This window comes from Trachinotus anak, unplaced genomic scaffold, assembly GCF_046630095.1.
Source record: "Trachinotus anak isolate AG129_WGS33_773 ecotype Australia unplaced genomic scaffold, CSIRO_AGI_Tana_v1 ptg000023l, whole genome shotgun sequence".
NCBI lineage: Eukaryota > Metazoa > Chordata > Actinopteri > Carangiformes > Carangidae > Trachinotus > Trachinotus anak.
In genome coordinates, this window is record NW_027273874.1 from 7,635,056 (window position 1) to 7,653,084 (window position 18,029).

Consider the following 18,029-nt stretch of genomic DNA (forward strand, 5'->3'; position numbering starts at 1 on the left):
CTTTTAAGTGTGTGTGTGTGTGTGTGTGTGTGTGTGTGTGTGTGTGTGTGTGTGAAGGGTGGTGTTAAAGGGATTGGAGTAGATCTCATTATTACAGTGGAAGGGTTTAATCATAGTTTTCTAGATGGTGTTTTCCACTTGGTTAGCTCTCTGTCTCTCTCTCATCTCACAAATTAGACGTTGGCTAAAAGACAGCGCCGCTCTTAATGCACTCGTCTTTTTTCTCTGATGTGTTCATTCTCAGCTTTTACACTTCTTTCTCTTTCTCCTCCCATTCCATTTTCCTGGACCTTATATTTTTTCACTTCTTCAGTCTTTCTTTTCTTCCTTTCTTTCCTTCCATGTATATTTTTTCCAAATCACTTTTCTGTCCTGTAAAACTTCCTCTCTTGCTCCTTTTATCTTTTTATCTACCTGTTTCCTTCCTACCACCTTCCCTCTTTTCTTCCTTCCCTCCTTTCCTCTCTTCTTCTCTCCTTTCTAATGTACTTGTATTTGTGTCAGCAGGTGCAACCAACTGGCATTTCAAGCGAAGTAATTCCCTTTTCTTTCCTTCCGTTCCTCCCTCTATCCATATCTAATCATTGACACACACACATACACACACTTTCCAGGACTTTGACGGTTACTTTGGACGAGCGCAGTAAGACGAGATGGAATATCTGAGCTGTGTTAACTGGCAGATCTTTAGAGAACAAACATTCCTACTTTCTTTCAGGAAAATTTCAGCTTGAAATTGTGTGTTTGTCTGTTTTACATTCATCATCCATCACATCTGGGCTCATCCTCCCACCTCTAGACGCAGCTTCGGGTTTTAAAACTCTGCTCTGTGGCATTTTTGGTGTCAGTAAATCATTAACAAGTTAATTTAGTGGCCTTGTGTTAATTAAGGTAAACACATAAAACCATTCCTGAGTAGCAGAGTCTTAAGTGGCCTCTGCTTTGTGAACATAAAGCTGAAGTTTGATATTTGTTGCAACACATTGTGTTTGGTGTTAAAATGGTTGAACTCTGACCTGAGAATCATATTGATTGTTCTTAAATTTTGAGTTCACCATGTTCACATTTGTCATTTTCTTTTTCAGAGAAGTAGTTTTTCTTTTATTTGCACTAATCAATCAGTAGCGAGAAACATATCTGTCCAGCTGACGTTATCTTCTGTGGACACTGAAGCTGTAGCAGTGAACTTAAAGGAGCTATTTGTAAGTTTTGCTAATGCTACATGGCCAGTTTTAGCATTGACTTACCTTAGCTGTTCACTTACCTGTCTCACCTACAGTTTTAGCCATTATTGTATTTACCACTCAAGAGGTTATAGTACATCCTCGGAGCAGGGTTAGGGTTAAGACTGGAAGCTACAGTGACTCGGTATTGGAAAGTGATGAGAAGGGCTGAACGGGTCGGGGGAAGCTAGTTAGCATGCTAACATTAGTACCAGAAGAGTGATAGAAGTTAAAGCAAAAACAGAAGGGTTGCTTTCCTCCTCTGGAGACAGCTCTTCGTGTGTAAAGGAATGAAGTTTGATGCTGAACTCACAATGTTTCTTCCAGACTAGTAAGTAAAGAGCTGCTAATGCTAATGTTAGCTATGTAGCAATAGTACATTTTACAAAGAACTCCTTGAAGGTTTTTCATATCAGTACAAGAAATATGGCAATTTACAGCAAGACTTCACCTCTTTCACACTGTCACATTGTTTTTATGTGGACACTCAGAAAACAGTCAGCCAATCAGAAGAGACCTACACAAGATGCCTATAGAGCTCCAGAGAGATTTTTGGTGTTTAAAACCATAAGTATATCTTCTTTTTGCTATCAGAAGTTCAAATAAAACACAGGAAAAGGGACCTTTAATTAACATACTGACACGTTAGAGCAAAACTCAAGCCATACATGCATATATCTCATGTTGAAATGCTCCAAGAAACAGAGATGGAAGTCGCCAGGTTTGTTTGACACTAACAAACTGATAAAAGTAAATTCTGTCATACAATTGTTTTAAATGGCAATTCTAATCAATTCTTTACTAATGAAGTCATCAACACATGTTCCTGTGGACACATCTTGTAAACACTATTCACATAAATAAAGTTCCAACATCTTTTAACCAGAACAGCATAAAGAAAAGGTGGATTTACAGCACTATAAGAACAAGCAGGTTAACATAATCCAATCAAGAGCCTTAATAAAATATTTTTGTTAATTTATTTACAAAAACACAGGAAACTCACAGTAATATGACAACCAATCAATGACACAGGAGGAAATTTGATTAAAATCAACATCAGGACGACATTTTCAAATCAGAATTGAGACAAACTTTTAGGCGTTTAGCTTCGTTCAGCATCGTGTCACTTTCAGCTGTGTGTGTGGTTATTAAAGATGCTAAGTGTGTGTGTGTGTGTGTGTGTGTGTGTCTTGCCTTTTACCAGGCATCTTAATGACGCCGCTGCTGAATCAGCAAAACAGTGTACAGAGTGAAGAGGATGAAAGATGGAGAGTGAGAGAGAGGAGGGGGTGATGGATGAGAGCAGAGGGGGTTAGAAAGAAGAGATGGACAGAAGATATAAAAGATGAGACAAAAATAAAACTGTGGAAAACAGAAAGACAGGTGAAGAAGAAAGATCAGGGAGAGGTAAAAATAAAAACGTGATGAGAGAGGAATAGTAAGATTTAGTTTGAAGAATTTTGCTGCTTTTTTTGTGTATGTCTTTGTATGTCCTGTATGCACAGCTGCACACACTCCCGCAGTGTATATATGTGCGTGAGCATCACTGTTAGTGCCAGGCCCATGCCAGCCCGTGTGTGTGTGTGTGTGTGTGTAAACAATAGAGTTGATTAGGCGTTGCGTGGCAGTGACAGCGCTGAGGGGAGATGATTAATGATTCTCTGTTTAATGTGATTAGTCCATTAATACCTCCTGTGATGGCTTAGACTGGCTAACACTGGGGAAAGGTCAGCACATGCACACACACATGCACGCACACACACACACACATATGCAAACACACACACACTCACTGCTGTAATGGATCATGAAGGAGGTCAAAGAAAAGAGTGCTGCTGTAGTTTCCTGTTTGAGAGTCAATAGTATTTTCAGTTTAATGTGATTTTTCCATTAATGCTGCGACGCACTAACCTTACACTGACTGATGAGTGTTTGCATATGTGCTAAAAATACTATTAATGTTCTTAAAACTGACACTACAATAAAAAAACTACATTTTTGTGTGTTTTTGCAGTTTTTTTCTGTTATAGTTGCTGTTACGACAACGAGCTGAAGCCAGCGTGGAATCGCCTGAAGATGCAGTACCACTAACAGCCACTAGATGCTACTTCCAGGCTCATATATCTCATTCTTCTGAGCTGCAGAGCTCCAATATTGTCCAGAAACCATCACGAACACATCAGTGAGCCTCATGTACACTGTAGTACATTTTGACTAAATCTTACATAAACCATCCCACTGCCCCAAATATTCACCAGAGCAGCAAATGTGGATTAATCCGCCACTGAAAATAGTCCCTAATTAATGCTCTATTTCCCTTTGTTTGATTAAAACTAGTGTCCAGCTGTTTCAGAAAATTACTGACCCTTCTTTAAATAGTCAAACATTATATTTTGAGTTGTTTTTAAAGATTTAATGTTAAAGAATGATTGAGGCTAGCTTACATGACGCTCACTCCAGAAAAACAGCAGCACTAATCGTTTGCGCCAGTAAATCTCAGGTTGCAGTTGCAGGTTCTCATTTTTAAACTAATAGTTTTTGTACAGAATTAAAAAATAAGATTAATGAGCTTTAGGTTTGTGTCCTTAAAACAGAGCCAGACTAGCTGTTTCCCTGTTTCCAGTCTTTGTGCTAAGCTAAGCTAACCAGCTGCTAGCTATAGCTTCGTATTTAACAGATTCGAGTGGTATCAATCTTCTCATCTAACTCTTGGCCAACAAGTGATGAATGTATCGTACAAAAACAATTAACGTTAGCTTCAGAAAACATTCATATGTACCATTTTAAATAGTTTTAGCCCAGTTTAGTTTTTAATTTGGAGGATTTGTTGCCTACTCGCAGCATGTTTTCATTAACTTACAATCCTGGACTGACTTTAACGTGATTAATTATTATTCATTTAATCTCCTTCTCTGTTGCCTTTGTTCAGCTCAGACCAGTCGGAGCGTTGGGGCTCCATGAAAAGACTTCACATTCTTCTGTTGACGCCCAGGTGAAATTCCAGCTTTCAGTCAACCCCAGCGAACGAGAGTGTGTATGTGTTTGAGAGAGAATACCCCTCTAAAATCACATGTTTCTCCTTCTCTCTGGCAGGTTTCAGGAGGAAACACTGCTGCTGTGCCAGATTCTCTCCATGGCGATCAATCTGTTTACCACCAAAGACACACAGCCAGGACAACGGAGGGAGAAAATCACTGTGGTGGTTCAAACAGGTTTGATTTGTAGATTTTACTTGCGTCAGTGCATTTTTATGTTTATCTTTGCACCTCTGTCTTTGTGTCCATGTGTGTAAATGTGTGTTAGTTTGCATGTTGTCTGATCAAAGTGTTTGTTGCAGTAAAATGTGTGTTTATCGCATCATTTTTGGCTGTTAAACTAATCAGCCGTGAATCCGATCAATAGCTAACATTGTATTGGTGTTCATGTTTTAAAGCAATCCATTTATGTGTGTGTGTGTGTGTGAGAGAGAGAGAGAGAGAGAGACTGTGTGTATATGTGTGTGTGTGTGTGTGTGTGTGGAAGAGAGAGGGAGACTGTGTGTGTGTGTGTGTGTGTGTGTGTGGAAGAGAGAGGGAGACTGTGTGTGTGTGTGTGTGTGTGTGAGAGAGTGAGTGTTAATCTAACCAGTATAGTTAATATGTTGTTCTCATACTCTATTAGCCACTGTTGACAGCTGATGATTGATCTTCTCATCAGTTCTCCCTCCAACACCCTGCGGAGACTGTGTGTGTGTGTGTGTGTGTGTGAAGTAGTCAGTGCTTGTGTGTGTTTAAACCTGAGTTTGTGTCTGTTTTTGCCTGAAATCATGTGCAGTGATGTTGTGTATATTAGCTCCTGTTTTGCCGCTGCTGTGTGTACACAACAGTGTTGTTAGGTGTGTTTTTGTGTGTCTGTTGGGTACGTGTGTGACCTTATTTCAAATCTGTCCTCCTGTGTTTATTTTTTACTACAGCTGTCACAAGTTTGAAAATAATTCCAACATGCAATTCGTTTGCAAGCGTGTTGTTCGAATTTATTTGAATCACTTCAGTAGGACAGTCCTGTGATTTACAGCGTTCACTGCAAAATAACTGCACTGCATCTACACTGCAAGTACTCCTAGTGTCTACATAGTAGGACAGTGTACAATACACAGTATCCACTCAGGCTGCATGCACATCAGCAGAGCAGCTTCAGTCCTCTGACAGTGTCAAAGGCTTCAGGTGCAGCACTGAGTGTGGCTCACCTGCGTTTTGGCAACGCTCTAAACCCAATACACAGTCACTGTATAGGTAGGAGTGAATCTATTCCATCAGACGTGAGATGGACGACAGAAAACTGTCTGAAACACCTGTGAAGATACACAATCAAAAAATGTAACTTTATATTTGTGCTTAAATCCTGAGAGTATGATTGTGAGTACAACTATAGATTTTTGCAGCACATTTTGTGCAGCAAAGAATCATTTTATTGCTCTAAGGAAAGACTTTTGAAGTCCTTCCTTAGAGCACATGTGTTATTTCTTGAGGGAGACCTAATCGCCCTTTTTCCACTGCAGGATCTTTACAAAATGTAATGTGTAGCTACTGTCACAGGTTCCTGGAACTACATTTTGGCACTGCTCAGGAGGTGAGACTAATTGCAAGTTCCAGGTGCTTTCAGGGGTTGCTGGCAGTGCCGTGAATCGTGATTAGTCAAGCAGATGTATTGTCACATTACAATTAGGACAGCGTCTGCTGTCTTGCAGAAGTGGGTATATGTCACAGAGCCATACAGTGAGGAAACAGTGGTTAAAGTACTTTTTTTTTTAAATCACAAAGGGGTTCAGTGCATCATTTTCAGCCACTCATGTAAAGAAAACCCTTCATAGTATCAGCGTTACTTCTTACTCTCCTTACTTAAAGGACCAGTGTGTAGGATTTAGTGACATCTAATGGTGAAGTGAGTCGGTCAGGCCTTCACAAAAAAAGCAGCCGCTCTTACGTTAACGTTAGCTGTTGAACTGAGCTGAAACCCAACACTTAGATTTAAAAGTGTGATTCTGGGGCTTTCTGTCGGTGTTGTTCGCAGCCATAATATTTTTATTACTCATGCACAGTGAATCTTGGGATAGGTTGGGTGATGAAGGATCCACCCGTTAAAGCCGTCGATGCCAAGGACACATTTCTGTGCAGCATTTGAAGAAGATGTCGGGATGGGATGATGATGATAGTCCTCTAAAGGATGTGGCCCCTGAATTGGTACACAGTTTGTGTAGTTATAGAGGTCTCATGATAAAACAACGATTTTTAGTTTTAGGTGATAATACACTAATGAAAACATGATTTATTATTTTCCATTTCTGCCACTAGATCCCCCAAAATCCTACACAGTGGTTCTTTAACTAGCCGACCAAACTACACGAAAAAAGTCATTGGTTAACGTTCCTGTAGCTTTTTAAACCTCCACAATGACCATGTTTGTAAAATACAGTGGGAATGTAAAGATGGATCTTAACCAAAGCCGCAAAACAGCCTTAAAGTTGAGGTTAAAGGTTATGGGTGAAGGTCTTGCAGCAGAAAGCGTCACTATACTGTTCATTTTTCTTTAATTTCTGTTCTGCTTTCATACATTCTGTGTATTTGCATTATTTCATGTCTTTCTGAAATTCATCTTACGTGCTTTTCCTTCATTTTTTTATTGACCAGCACTGTGGAAGAGGTGCTGTTGTATCTCAATGGGACATTCCTGGTTTAATAAAAGGTAAAGAACAGTCGTCTGAATCTGTTTTTTAAAAATCTAAGACGTCCTCTTGGGCGAGATGAGATGCTGCTTTTTTTTTTTCCTTTAGACTTACTTTGTGATCGCAGCTGATAAGACGGGCTTATTTCAACCTTAAAATCTCACCTGCTGCAGGTTTAACCTTCCAGCCCGGTGTGTTTTATTGAGCTTACCTTCAGTGAGGCCTTGCAGGGTCTTGGGAGAGCCTTGGCAGCGTAACACAGCCAATAACTCACCACAGCACTTCAACAATGCTGTTAGGACTCAATTATTCTCCACCTTTGTTGCGTCCCAACCGGTACTCTAAGAAACCCCTGCGCCTCAGAGTCGTTGCCACGTGAACCCGTCCAAGTTCTGTAGCCATAAAAACACCACTCCTTCTCGCATCTTTTACATTCAATGGCTTAAACCTCCCCACCTCACCCCTTTTAAAGCAGATCAATCACCAAAGCCTGACTTGGAAATTAAAGCGGAAACGCCTCGCGCGACGGCTTTCAAGTTGGTACTTGGCAAAGTTTTTCGGCTAACGAAGCTGTTATCTATATGAGAAAAGTTAAGCTATACGTTGAAATGCATATCTGAGGCGATCGCAATTTCAAAGAGTCACTGGCGCTTATCCAATCACGCAGCAGTCAGTCTCTCCCCCCCTCCTCCCCCTCCTTACCCCCCCCCTCTTTCTTTTACATTTTATCTATACCTCTCACACATCCCCTCAGTCCCACTCCCCTCTTCTTCTTCTTCTCCTTCTTCTTCTTCTTCTTCTCTGTTTCTGCTCCTTTTCTCTGAATTACATCCATGTTTTGCTATCACTCCCCTTCAAATCTCTCCCTCTCTCTCTTTATCTCTGTTAAAGAGTGTTGATCCCTTTCTCGCTCTAGAAACCCAAGCGTCAAGCTCGGCAACACACACATACACACACACACACATGCATTTTAATTAATACATAGATTTAAATTGTGATGCCTGTGTGGTGAAGTGATATACACCCCCGCTAGTTAAAAGTCTTTTTTATTGCTTAATCAATGTTGAAATTAATATGATTTAACTCCCGACCCCTCGTTACACATATACACCCACCCCACATGCACACACACATACATGCACACACACACACACACACGTCTGCTGGGTTATTAATTATAACGCTAATTAACCTACAACTAATGATTTGGCCTCGGCGTGAGTGTGTGTGTGTGTGTGAGAGAGAGACAGAGAAATTATGTGAGAGCTTGCATTTCAGTGTGTGTGTGTGTGTGTGTGTGTGTGTTCGTGTAAATATATGTTAATTTGATTCCCAGATATGATGGATTATAGGGGCTTACGATAACGACAGTGAAACTTCTCCTCAAAGCTCTGGGTTCGTTTCCGTAATTCCGTTTGGCACTCGGATCAATAAAGTTTCCCGAGTCAAATCTAAAACTGAGCCCTCGTCCAAATGCTTTCATTCTTCCTCTGCCATTTCCCCCTGTCCCCGTTGATTTTTATTTATTTATTTATTTATATTTTTTTTGAGGGAATGAAAACTGCAGCTCCACCTGGGGACCCCTGAACACCCCCACCCCCCCAACAACAATCAGCTTTGGTTTTGATTTATTCGATTGAAGGTGTTTTTCACTCAGATTTATTTTTTTTGTTTAATGTTCACTTCTTAACCAGTTCACGATTGACCAGCTCACTCAAAGACATTTCACTAGTAGTTTCTTAAAGCATTTTTCCCATCAAATACTCGTTTCGGAGGTCGTGAAGCGTTTCCCCAGCTGGGATTTGAACCAGCAACACGCAGTACATTTATTTTTACCTGAAGCACAGATCAGTACAGTTAAAGGCTGACTGTATATTTGCTGTGAAGCTTTGACAGGGATGGTGGAGGTGTAAATGCTAACGTAAAGATGTGCACATAATTCTTAAACTATGCAAAACAGCCACCCCAATCATATATAATATAGCAGTATATGTGACACTGCAGGGTTGCCAGTTTGGGTGGCCCTCAGGAGCACCAAGAAGTGCTGCTGGACAGGTTAACAGTGGGTTGGTGTAGGATAATTTGGGGCGATGATACATATTGTATTTTTATTGTATGGGGTCTATGCCAATGATTTTTTTAGGGGTGAAGTTACTTTTCTGTTTTGTATTGTGCCATCCAGCCTGAAAACTTTAAACCCGTATCTGTTAGCGTGGAAGTTAAATCCCTGTTGTGATCTTTGACCTCTGTGACTGCAGTTTGCATTCAGAGTGGTGAAGCTTAATATAAATAATATTGATTTGTTTTTCCGTCTTTGCCTTCCATCATGTCTTCTTTTGTCCTTCCCTTGTCCTTTCGTTCTTAAATCTTTCTGTCTTTCTTTCTTGCTTCCTTCCTTCCTGTCATCCTCCCTTCCCTCGTCTCCTTGCACTGCCTCCTCTGTCCTTTGCCTTAAGACGAGGACTATTGATTTTACACACCTTGTTAAAATTGCGTCAAATACAGACTCACCATCCCTCTCTCTCTCTCTCTCACACACACACACACACACACACAGCAGTGCGGTGTGACAGCCAGGCTGACAATAGGTGGCTGTCACAGTGATTGATGGCACTGATTATATGTTAATAATGAAATAAACATTAAAAAACACATTCAATAAAGCTCTTCATTAATGAACCAACCACGCTATCTATCTATCTATCTGGAAAGAAAGAAAGAGAGAAAGAAAGATAGAAAAAGAAAAAGGGAGAGGGAAGAAAAAGACATGAAAATGGAAACATGAAAGAGGTAAAAAAAGAGAGGTAGATTTTATTATTTATTAATTAAATCAAAAACGTTTTTGTAAATTAATACAGATTGAAACATTCATATCAGGTGAGCAGGAGCTAGCCAATCAGAAGCGAGCAATGTCTCCATCCCACCAATAACATTTTAAGCCACAGGCAGGAGGCAGGATGGCCTTAAAACAACAAAGTTTAGTGGTTCTAAAGTAATTAGCCAGATACACACAAAGTCAATGGAAAATCCTTTGCAGTCATTGACCACCAGAGGTTTCTGACCCACAGACATCAATCTGTGGGTCAGAAATCTTCCCTGGTGACGGTCTGCCAGGTTTCACCCCTCCACCTATTGCTTGTTGTGTGTTGTCTCTGCCTTTAGTCTGGTCCAGGTGAGGCCAGGTCAGAGATCAGGTCTTAAAAGGTTGCTTTGGTACGTTTCAGATTGTTGTCCTGCTGAAAGATGAAATGTCATCCAGTGAGTGTTGATGCATTTGGCTGAATCTGAGCGCAGACGGCTCCTGTGGACCTCTGCATTCACTCTGTCAGCAGTGAAATCATCAAGAAATGCCAGTGTGTCAGCTCCGCTGGCAGCAGTACATGCCCGCGCCATAACAGAACCACCACCACGTTTGACAGGTGAGGCGGTGGCTTTGAGTCATAAGCTTTCTCCACTGTTTGCATCATTTTGATAAAGGTTGATTTTTCTGTCTGCACGTTTATGTGTTTGAGACATGTAGTCTGACCTGTCTGTGTTTGAGGTTTAACAACCACAGTGTTGAGGAAACATTAAGTTGTTAAGTGTCCGATTACTTTTGAACCTTTGCATTTTGGGCCCTATGTGTTTAAAGGGCCCACACAGCTCTTTCTACGTTGATGAAAACCACTAAAGCTGAGACTTGACACTTCAGTGTTTTAATTTATGTCTATTATTTTATTTCAAATTGAATGTGCTGAAGCATAAAGTTGCCCAAATACACAATAAATATTTATTTGTCATGAGTAGAGTATTTGTTATGGATATAAGGGAAAGTCCTTGCATTACTTTGAACACACACACATACATGACCCAGCGGGGGAGTCGACTTTCATATCAGCAGTTTAAAAAAAAAAAAGGTTGAAAAAGTTTTGAGAGGAGAGAGAGGTGAAAAGAGAGGGAAGAGAGAAAGAAAGAGTATTTTGGTAAAAACAGAAAGCAGGACACAACGGTAACCGACGGCAACCATCATCAATCAGAGTTTGAAGACATCGCTGCTGGCAAAGACGACAGGAACAGAGAGAGAGCGGGTAGCGTCAGGATGAAGGGATGTAAATGCTAAAAGAGAACGAGTTAAATATAAAAAAGAGAGAAAGGGAGGGATGTTTTTAACCTGTTTTAGTGAAGATGGCAGGAACAGAGGGAGCAGAGGAAGAGGTGCTGAACGAGAGACATTAGCAGAGAATGAGAGAAACGGAGAGAGAGTGGTGTTTTTGGCCTCTTTTGCTGTTTTAAAAGAGGAATTAGGACAATGACTAGTCACCTTGAGACCTGCTCTCTCTCTCTCTTTCTCTCTTAATCTCTCTTTTTATGTCTCTTTCTGCCTCCCTCTTCCTCCTCAGTCAGATCAAATAGTACCACAGCAAAAATCATTTGTGCAAACTTTTCATTGAGGTGTTTTGGTTTACACAGTATCCACTTGCGGGGCTAGCTGGCAACCATGGATGGATTATGAGACAATGGGCCCCGGGGCACAGACATGTAAAAGGCTCCCCCCACCTCCTGCACGGGAGAGAGACACCCAGACTGAGAGAGACACAAAATAACCACAAACCACGCAGCAGTGTTGTTTGTGTAGATGTTTGAGGCATGGATGGATTACTGAGTGGGTTTACCAGGAACAGGCCCCGGGGCCTTGTGTCTAAAATGAACATTTCTTGTTGGAAAGTCAACAGTAGCCAAAATGACCACAAAGAGACAGAAAAGTTACAAATATACAAGGTATATAACTGAGATACATGGTGTAAATAAGTCAGGAGATTTAGCCGAGTCTGTTGTTTCCTCTGTTTCCTGTCTTTAAGGTAATTGAGGCTAATTATGACCCGACCACTCGGGCTCCAAACCTTTAGCATAATGGTAACTGAACTAACCAACAGCAGGCTAACCAATAACACAGCACTAACCTGCCAGACTAGCCCAATAAGCCAGCAGGCTTGCTAATTTAGGACATCTTCAGAAGTACACAGTCTGGTATAAGTCTCGTCTATGTGGGTGGAGTCGGGACATCTTTAGCTTCACTTAGCTTAAACATTAAACAGTGGAAACAACTGGTCTGGCTAAAGTTCCTGACTTATTTACATCATATATCTCATTTATATACCTTGTAGTCATTTTACATCTCTCCAAAGTCATTTTGTGTCTCTTTGTGGTCATTTTGTTTACAGCTGTTTGTTGATTTCCCAACAAGAAATATTCACTTTAGACACTAGGCCCACTCAGTGACCCACTCATGCCTCATTAATGTAAACGGGGTAAACGAAAAACACCTATAAACACCGGGCAGTATAATCCAGCACAGTTTAACAGTAAATGACCATAAAGTTTAATCAACATCTCTCTAAAACAAATTCAACAAAAACGAACCTTGCGAAGATGCTGAATTTCTCACAAGCAAGAATCCATGTTGCCAGACTCCAACCACAGTGGTTTGGACCAATCAGCATCCTATGAGGGAGGAACCACTGGCAGCTACAGTGGTGTCTTAGATGTGACTGTCCATCAACAACGATGGCGGCTTCTCAAGAGGTTAGCAAGGATGCCACCATAGCATCAGTTGCATCAGAACTGGAGAGAATTTCTTCATTGAAAGAAGAGCAAAGAACATCACTGGAGACTTTTTGTGATGGAAAGCTTTTCACTCTTCTTCCGACTGACTTTGGTGAGAGTTTGATTAGACGGACAGATGGTTTATCCAATCACCTGTATTTTTTGAAAGCGCCCGCCCTTTTCCAAACACTTTCCACCGAAGCCTTCCCAGATGGTTCCGTGTAACAAACCATCTGGTGCATCAGGTTAAACGAAAACCGAACATTATAACTGTCATGGTGGTAGGATTTATTGCAGGACTGTTGAATTGGACTGCATTAGTTTTAGCTAGGTGTACCTAATAAACTAGCAGCTGTGGCATCCCCTGTCGTGTGACTGGCTGCAGACCTTGCTGCATCTCTCTTGTGGGGCAGTTCATACTCCAGCAAAGCAGGTTATTTGAAACTAAATGGTGCGACACAGCTGAATTGAGAGCTTCCTCAATTTAGGACTCTCTGGCTCTTAGTTTCCTCAAAGGTCGGCACAGTTAAGACAGTTTAAAATGACTCAACAGCACTAATTTGCACACCAAGGTTCACCAAAGTTGGATTCTCCACTAAACTCAGTGATTTAAAAGCACTGAGTCCATCTAAATGAGCTGATCTGGGCTGAAATTTAAATATTGTTGTGACTGGGCCCTTGATTCTTTCTGTACGTGTTCTCCCTCTGTCTCTCATCCCTCCATCTTCCCTCTGTCTCCTCTGTCCTTGTCTTTATCCCTCATTCATTTCTCTCTTCCTCCCTCTCTCTGTCTATATCTCTCTAGCCCCCCATCCTCCTCTAAACTCTGTTCTTTCTGGATGAGCAGGTTTTATGAGCGGAGTGATAAAGAGAAGGGGGGATGAAGGGCAGAGAGGGAAGGAGAGGTGGAGGACAGAGGGGGACGGAGGGGAAAAAAGAAGGGAGAGATGGGGACAGAAAGAAGTGGAAACAGGAATGAGCTCGGTCTTTATTACACCAGACTGGATATTGCCAAGAACATTTTTATGGCATACATGTCTGTCTGTCTGTTTTCTGTCTGAAGGTTTATTTCAGGTTTGAAACTTTCAGGTTGATTTGTTTAAAAAAAACTGAAAACATATATTATTATTTTATGTTATTGTTTCATATGGATCAGGATCAGGTTTGCTGATGACAAGAGTGGTGGACCTCATCAGCAACAGTCATGAAACAGCTCATACAGAAGAGGCGGAGCTACCAGCAGCGTGGTGTAAGACCTACAACCTTTCAACCACAACACAGGGAAAACGAAGGAGGTTCATCGTCTTCTGAAAGAGAGCAAGTTCCTGGGAGCGCAGGAACCAAACCTGAGACTGCACCCCCCAAGAAGGCACAGCAGGCATCCCTCCACCCGTCCCCCCAGCCTCCACCCACTCACTCTGGTGTGGGAGCTGCAAGGTCTCCTAGCGTAAGACCTCACAGCGAACACTGAGCACAGTGGAGAGGATTATCAGCTCCTCTCTCTCCCCTCCATAAAGCATCCATGAAGCACGGTGCCCCCGCAAGGCCCTCAGCGTTGTGAACAACCCCACCCACCCCAGCCACAGCCTCTTCACATAATTTACGTGAGGTATAATCCATGATGAGCAGTACAATATTTGTTATAACTGTAGAGGTGAGGGTGGATAATCCCACTTATACCAACAGCCAGAAATCGTAATATAAATGGTTGTTTGTTTGTTTGTTCGTTTTTCAGCAGAATTCTGCAAAAAGTACTGAACCGATTTGTACCAAATCTGGTGGAGGGATGCTGCACAGGTCAGGGAAGAACCCATCAAATTTTGGTACAGATCCAGTGAAATGGGCAGATCCAAGAACATTTCATCACTTTCCTTAAAGGTCACATCCAGTCTAAAGGTAGATTTCCATGTGTCTGTGATTATAAAGCAGGTCTAGGTTCTATATTAATACTGTGAAAGTATCAAAGCCTCAGTCCACAGAGAAATGCACACAGCCTGTATTCAGAAACTGAGCCTTAAAACCAGCCGTCAGGACTTCTGGAACTTTGTGATGTCACCACGCTCAGCCATGCCCCAAGCCCCGCCCACCTGGACCCACCATCCAACCTTTGCAGGATTTGGTTTCTCTGAGTGTTTACCTGAAATCTCTCTAAAAGCTATACTTTTATTGGATCACTCAGAAAACAGTCAGCCAATCAGAGGAGAGGCTCAGAGCCAACACTTCAAATAAAACACACAAAAAGTGTAAAATATGGGACCTTTAATTTTTTGCTTTGTTTGTCAATTTCTAAGGAAATAATGTTTGGATCTTGATGTAAAAAATCAGGCAGATTTCTGGTGTTGAGATCTATGAGTTTGCACTATTTGGTGCAGATCCACATAATAATCTGGATCTAGTGAAGGCCTTGGTGAAGATCAAAGTAGCCTGATGCAGTTATCTGGAAATTTCACACACACTCTAAACCAATCACAATCCACACCCGATCGTCTCATAAAACTGCTTTTTCCAATGATATTTTGCTGTGAGGAACCTTCGTTATTTTATCAGCAAATTCATAAATCTGCTGTTGTATTATTTCAATATCGACAAAAGCATTTTTCACCTCATGTGAGTGTAAAACGAGAAGATTTTTATTGAATATTTGGTCCATTGAGTTGTAATTTAGCTAAAAAAAAAAATCCTTCTCCTTGTATGGAAACGAAGCGTCGCTGTCACTCCGTCCGTCCCCGACACGCTCGCTCTGCAGCCTGACACTTGGTAATTGCGTTGTTGAATTAGATTATTAAAGAACACAACTTGAGACGCCGTCGTCAACATCATTGCTGGAGGTACCACTGAGGATGATGGGTAAAGACACACACACAGACACACACACACACACGAATGTGTCCTCTCAGAATTACTGTATATCATCACAAACACAAACTTGCTTACGTGCACGCATTGTCATCTGCTACTGCTCACACACACACACACACACAGTAATGAAAGCTCGGGGGCTATTGTGTGTGAGATGGATGGTTTGACTTTAAGCTTGTATAAATAAAAGCTAAATAAATCCTGATGGCCTCTAGTGATGGCTGAGATACAGCAGCAGTGTGTGTGTGTGTGTGTGTGATGTTTGTGAACAGAAACACTTTGGACAAGAGCTGAAGTGTTTGTGTGTGTGACAAGAGTTTGAAAAGACACACACACACACACACACACACACACTCACGCAGCCCGCGGCTCTTTCTCATTCATGTTTTTGTCCCAAAGTGAAACAAAAAAAGAAAATTATAAAAAGCCAGCGGAGCAATGTCACCCAACACCGGAGACTAAATATTCTCCTGCCCTCTTTTCTTCATATTTCTCCTCTGCAGCACATTCGTCTCTTTTCATTCTTTTCTTCCCAGTTCATTCTTTACACTTTCAAAATCGACTCCTCCATTTGTCTTTTCCTTCCCTCTTTCCATCCTTCTTTTCTCTTGTCTTTACTATTGATTATTGATTTGGTGACTTGCAGCAGCAAGTCTTGCTCCTTGTTCCAGGTCAAACGTCCAGGTGCAGGTTAAAACTGATTCAAAATTCAATTTTAGTCCTCTTGGTTACAAAAAGGATATAAAAATACTATATTTTTAATATTAGGCAAACAAAGAGTGTAGGTTTACGACATAAAGAAGTTTTAGTTTCCTTTATAGATACCTGATACTACAAAGAATCCTTGACTGAATTTAAAGCTCTGGTGCAAGTGTTTTTTAAAAGCATGTTTTAATGTAGTTAACATCTCGTTTTGTTCTGTACTTTAACTGTGTTGCTGCGATCTCGGCCTGGTCTCCCTTGTAAAAGAGCTCCGTGATCTCAATGGGACAATAATAAAGGTTGAATAAAATAAATAAAATTTGACTAATGTTCAGAGAATAGAGAATATTAGCTGTAAAAACAAAAGTAGTCAGTTCCTGTTCTTCAGCCTTGATTTGCAGGTTGTGTTTGCAGGTATTCCTTTCAGCCCCCGAAGCAACCTCCATTAATAAAGTGAGGCAGCCTGTGTGCAGCCTGAGAGACGAAACCCAGGGCTAAATGTTATGCAAAGCCCTCCCTGCATCGCTCACTGGTGTTTGTTACACTTTCTTCTTTGGGGCGTCTGGTGGCCTGGCGACTGGGGCACCTGCCATATGGCTGCTACATCCACGGTTCAGTGGGATCCTTGCTGCACGTCACGGCCTCCGCTCCCTCGGCCCTCCTGTCAACAAAGAGGAAAAGACTTATTTGAGCACTTGGTGATAATTGACCACTTTTAGAGGCTTGAGTAAGAAAATCAACCTGTGAGAATAAAAGTGAGGAGGACGAAGGGGAGGGAGGGCGTGGCCTCCTCCTCCATCCCCGCTGGAAGTTAAGATCTCGAGGTGGACGACAGGTTGTGTGTCGCTGTTGTGCAGCGAGCTCATCGTGACAGCATCATGCACAATAAATCACATAACAGTGATTATAAATCTTAAAATTATGAGAGATTGAATAACATAAAATAATAATATATGTTTCCAACTAGTTGGGAAAAAAAAACACTTGTTGAACATTAATTTACTCTGTGGTTTTCTGAGGAGTCATTTCATTTTTTATACAATGTTCCAGCTTCATTTGGATGAAGCATTTTGAGGAAACCAGTAAAAGTTTGGTAGTTCCTTCACCACATCTGCAACATCCCCGTTCGATCCAGGCTGTTAAACTTTACTATGGTTTTCTTTGGCTCAGTGAAAATCCAGGTAACTTTCCTGGAACATACATCATTGTCAAGTGATGCTGTACATCCTGCAGCCGCCCTGGGAGTTTCTCCTCCCTGATAAATGACATTATTTCCCCTCCCCGCTGTCGCTCATGTGGGTTTCAGAAGAGCAGTGTGATAAACAGAGATGACGGTGGGAGGAACATCATGCTGGATGATAGAAAAAAAACACATTTTTATCATAATCATCACTTCGCCACTGTGTTTTTCCCATGTGTTGAAGCTAAACTGGGCTGGAAGTAAATATTTGATCCGGTCTGAATGCACATAAAAGCAGCCTGGTAGCCCTGGTATGGTTGTTGCAGCTGCTGCAGCTCTTTAATCCACAGAGAAAATCTGTACCTACAGAAAAATCTGACATGTGGATGGACGGAAAAAAAAGAAGCCGAAATGGCCTTTTGTGTAGAACATCGGACTCTTCCTCGGTCTGTCTCTCCGGGGATGAAGAGCATTTTGCAGACAAGTTTTTCCACTTTTGTCCTCTCCCTCTCTTGCCACCTCGTCTTCATCCTTCCTTTACTCCTCCTCCTCTTCTCCTCACCCATCACCACGCCAGCCTCATCTTCCTCTCCTCTTTATCTCCCTCTGAGTTTGCTCCTCTTCCTCCCTTTCTCACTCTCTACACCCCGAAGTCCGACTCCAAGTTCATATCGGTCATTACAGCCCCGCTGAGGGATATTCACCTCCACTAAGAGCTCATCTCTCTCTGTCGGCCTCTCTTTCTTCCTCCCTGAGTCCAGCTTCACTTTGATCATTA

At 41.6% G+C, this 18,029-nt stretch overlaps 1 long non-coding RNA gene across 2 annotated transcripts; it reads left to right on the forward strand.

Moving 5' to 3' along the window:
* Positions 1–1,490: 1,490 nt before the first annotated feature.
* LOC139606678 (uncharacterized) lies at positions 1,491–16,422 on the forward strand. Of its 2 annotated transcripts, XR_011684669.1 has the most exons (5): positions 1,491–3,408; positions 4,156–4,218; positions 4,320–4,438; positions 6,893–6,947; positions 10,152–16,422. It is a non-coding gene; the product is annotated as an uncharacterized lncRNA (long non-coding RNA). The 2 variants fall into 2 exon arrangements; XR_011684668.1 differs by having other exon boundaries at positions 1,491–4,218.
* The last annotated feature ends 1,607 nt before the right edge of the window (positions 16,423–18,029 follow it).